The sequence below is a fragment of the Gavia stellata genome, chromosome 2 (assembly GCF_030936135.1).
Source record: "Gavia stellata isolate bGavSte3 chromosome 2, bGavSte3.hap2, whole genome shotgun sequence".
NCBI classification, from domain to species: domain Eukaryota; kingdom Metazoa; phylum Chordata; class Aves; order Gaviiformes; family Gaviidae; genus Gavia; species Gavia stellata.
Window position 1 is genome coordinate 48,470,148 of NC_082595.1, and position 4,605 is coordinate 48,474,752.

Below are 4,605 nucleotides of genomic sequence, written 5' to 3' on the forward strand. Positions count from 1 at the left end.
GAAGGACATGCTTAGATATCCCTTCCTTACCTCTTAACCAAAAGAGTAGATTAGTCTCATTTCTGTAACAGTGCTATTTTTGCCAAGCAAGGTGGTTAGCCTTTTACTCAGACCTGTATCTGGGGATGGGACCAGCAACTACACTAACACACAGTAAGGTTTGCACTATAACTTCATGTATAAAGCACAAAAGACTACAGTATTAGGAGAACAAACAACCCACCTCCCAAATGCAGTAACTATCTGTAGCTTTCTCTTTTCTCAAGGTTCTCAGAATGTTCAAATACATTTAAGAAAGTGAGAAGCTCCTGGTTTTTCTTCTTTTACCTCATTCAGAGCTCCAACTAAACTTAGGCCCTCTCCTTTTACTGATGAAGGTTAATTACTCTCCTTTCTATCCCGAACCATCAGGGCACCTCTCCCAGCCTGAGAGCAGACGGGCTGTCATGCAGAAGCTGGTCTCCATTACTGTCCATTGGGGTAGTTTTGTCTCAGGGTGCATATCAGATCACATGTGCATTAGACAAACAGAAGTAACAGAGCATGAGAGGTCATCCGCCAACGTGGCAGCTGCAGCAGAGCAGCTGTTACACGGCAAACACTGCAGCTTTTTAGAGACTTGCTCATCAGCTCACAACCCCGTCTTCTTAATCTGTCCTTGCTACCTTTCTCTCTTTGTTTTCTTTTACCTTATAATTCAGGCAGGTACCTTCCTCAGCCTCAAATAAACCTGTTGTCTTTGATTTGGTGGTTGACTTCCAAGTAGTGCTCATTGTTGCTTCTCTGTGGGAGAAGTGACCACCCTAATCAGCTGCTACTAGACCAATAACAGCATTTGGTGATACCACAATTTCCATGGTGCATTATTTACCTACTTCCTTCAGGATTCAGTGCAAGGGTAATTACAGGACATGCAACATGGGCATTTGAAAGAGCTTTAATCCTAGGATATTGATAATTTCCTGGGTGGTGGGACATTTTCTTTCTTTTCTGGAACGAGTGATAGAAGTCTCTGATAAGAACACAGCTTAGACTGCTTCAGATCTCATTGCTTCAGTTCTGTGATTCCTGCAACTGTAAATTTGGAAAGAATGGGTAGCCAAGGAGAATCAAAATGGGCAGAAATTTGAAATGACTGCTAGAGAGTTAGGAGAAGATCACTGAACTTCCTGACAGATTCATGGGATGTATAGAAACTAAATGATCACTAATGAGCACTTTTTTGGGGTTTTTTTTTGCGGAGGGGGGTGTGTGGTGTGTCTGATTATTTGTACCTTTTGAGGGTGAACACAGCTAGTGCTTTTAATCACTGGGGAAAAGCTCTGGTTAGAGATAACTTCTTCGTGTCTGTGATTTCTCTTTGTGATAGCATTTAAAGAAAAGGTGGTGCTACCTTTGAAACATGCCTTTCCTAAGAGTATTCTTACACAGCCTCATACAGGCTCCAAACTTGTTCCCACACTGATACTGTATCTACCTTAGTTCTTCAAAGGACCTTGGGCAGTATTTCGAAGCCAAAACCCTGAAGGTGTGGAACGTAGCCTGGTTTGTGAGAAAGCGTGTAGGTAACTGCAATGACTATCATGATGAATCAGAGGAGTAAGCATTTCAGACTAAGTGAGCTGAAGATCCTGTACCTACTTCTGCAAGGACAGCAAAAACCCAACGAGTGCTACTGCACGTGCACATGAAGGCACAATAACTCGGTGACACAATTAATTGATAGCTAAAAAACAAGCAAGCAAACAAACAAGCAAGCAAAAGGCTGTGGAAACTTGTCCCATGATATGAGAAGTCGTTTATCTTGTCATGACCTTTCTCACAGAGAGGCATGTGATGACCACTTGGGCTGAGCGTGAAAAGGAGTGCAAAGGAGGAAGTTACAAGACACTTTACATGATAATGGCCAATTTTTTTTCTCTTTTCCAATGTGTAAGAATTCAAGACAAGGAAAAATTTTAGCAAATTTGTAATGTTTTGGTGGGGATGGACTCCACTGGCCGCACGGTGAGAGCAGCCCCTGCCGGGGGGTGTGTATAGGGGTTCTGATGGCACAGGCAGAAGGTGTGCCAGGGACAGCTCTCATGACCAGAATTACACTTCCTTAATTTCTCTATAGAGAGCTGACTTAATTTTTATTCATTGTTTTCACCTTTCATAATGTTCCATCAAGTCTGTGCAGTATTGTCATAAAAAACCCCAACCTTATTAAGCTCTGTTGATGTGACACCTACCTTAGGCACACTGTCAGCCTTTGATATGACTGTCAGAATACCTAACCTCTATCCAGGGCTGGTGACTCCTTGTTCTCACTTACTTTTGTGTAAAATACCATTTCAATTATAGAATCACAGAATCATTTAGGTTGGAAAAGACCCTTAAGATCATCAAGTCCAACTGTTAACATAACACTACCAAGTCCGACACTAAACCATGTCCCTAAGTGCCATGTCTGCGCTTCTTTTAAATACCTCCAGGGATGGTGACTCAAGCACTTCCCTGGGCAGCCTGTTCCAGTGCATGACAACCCTTTTGGTGAAGCAATTTTTCCTAATATCCAATCTAAACCTTCCCTGGTGCAGCTCGAGGCCGTTTCCTCTCGTCCTGTCATTATGTGCTAGAAAATGCATTATATGTGAGAAAATATCGCAGAATCACAGAATCATTAAGGTTGGAAAAGACCTGTAAGATCATCAAGTCCAACCATCAACCCAACACCACCATGCCCACTAAACCAGGTCTCAAAGTGCCACGTCCACACATTCCTTGAACACTTCCAGTGATGGTGACTCCACCACCTCCCTGGGCAGCCTGTTCCAGTGTTTCACCACTCTCTCAGTGAAGAAATTTTTCCTAATATCCAGCCTAAACCTCCCCTGGTGCAACTTGAGGCCATTTCCTCTTGTCCTGTCGCTAGTCGCTTGGGAGAAGAGACCAACACCCACCTCTCTGCAACCCCCTTTCAGGTAATTGTAGAGAGCGATGAGGTCTCCCCTCAGCCTCCTCTTTTCCAGACTGAACAGCCCCAGTTCCCTCAGCCGCTCCTCATAAGACTTGTGCTCCAGACCCATGCCACCATTCAGGAAGTTAAAATCCACATGCCAGCAAGTGGCCAATATTTCAGTCAAGACAGTTAAGCACTTGTTGGTTATGAAGCTCATTGCTGCACTCACATTAAGCACAAAGGTCAGTCTGTGAGTGTAGTGTTGCTGCTTAACGTAAGCATAGTTTCACAATCCACTTTCTTCAGCCTTAGTGCAGCTGGGAGATGTTGGCTCTCTAACCCACGCTGACTCCTCACCCCACAGCACCACCTCATCACCTGTGGAAACACCATCATTCGGAGGCCGTATCAGTGAGGTGTTTTCTTCAGCATCCAACACTGGCTGGCGATCTCCCCTCTCCTTGCTACTCATTTCCGCCTGCGCAGCAAATCATGCCATCTCCTCAGTTTTGCAAATGCAGATGGCAGATCGCATGAAAAGCAATTCCTCCACACCTTTCTCCAGGAAGTGGGACAAAGTTTGGGATAGGAAATAACGGCAAGGGAGCCGCTGAAGTTACTTTTTCCAAGAGAGGCGTGAGAAAGGGGAAGCATAATGACTCTGGCAAGTAGCTGTGTTTCCTCCTTTCTGTCTCTTTGAAAGCGCGGGTGTCAGGGATCACTTAAGCTGCCTCCATTTTAGGCCTAGAAAAAGTGTTATTTGCAGCATCTCTGACAGGAGCTTAAAAAGCTGCTACATCCTCCTTACAGCTGGGGAGGTGTGTAGCAGAAGAGGTTTCTTCTGTGTCCTGCTCATCCGTCCCAGGGTGGCCTTTGAATGGTTAAGGTGCCGAATTACCTGGCATTGGGAGACTGGGTGGGAGACATATCAACAGGAAGGCAGAAAAAGCTGCAATCTCCATCTTGCTTGGCAGCACTTCATTTGATTTTTTGAAGTGCATATAAATTTCAGTTATTTGCAAGAAAGAATAAAATCTCTCAGCAGAAATTAGGACTCCTCCACGTGCATGAGTTCAAAGTACTGTTTCTGAAAAACTCCACAGGATGAACGCTTTGTGCTTGAGAAATGGGGAGAGACAGTACAAGTCCCACCGCGACGAGGAGGAGGAGGCGGCAGCTTTTCCGGCGGCTGGGGCTGACAGGTATGACACCGCATCGGCACTTAAAACAAAAAGAAACCCCAAAATGAGCAGTGCCGGGGCACCGCGGAGGCTAACAACCCCACCACCACCACCGCGGCCCAACGGCTGCCGCCAGGCCGCAGCCCTCCGTGGCTCCGGCCTCCTCCCCGGCCCGGCCAGCGCTCCCACTGCCCTCGGCGCCCCTCAGGGCGCCCCTCGGGCCTCCCCGCCAGGCGCCGCCGCGCCCCGCGCCGCGCCAGGCCGGCCGGGAAACCCGCCGCTGCCCGGCAGTGACCCTCCCGGCCGCCGCCCCCGCCCGGCCTCCCGCCGGGGGCGGGGCCGCCCGCCGCTTCCCGGCTGTGCCCGCGGGAAGCGCAGCGCGCAGGCGCCGGAGCGAAGACGAGCTGAGCCGGGCGCGGTGGGGGAGCACGAGCCGGCGCGGCCCCCGCGCGCGCCCCCAGCCGTCACCGCCGGGCAGCC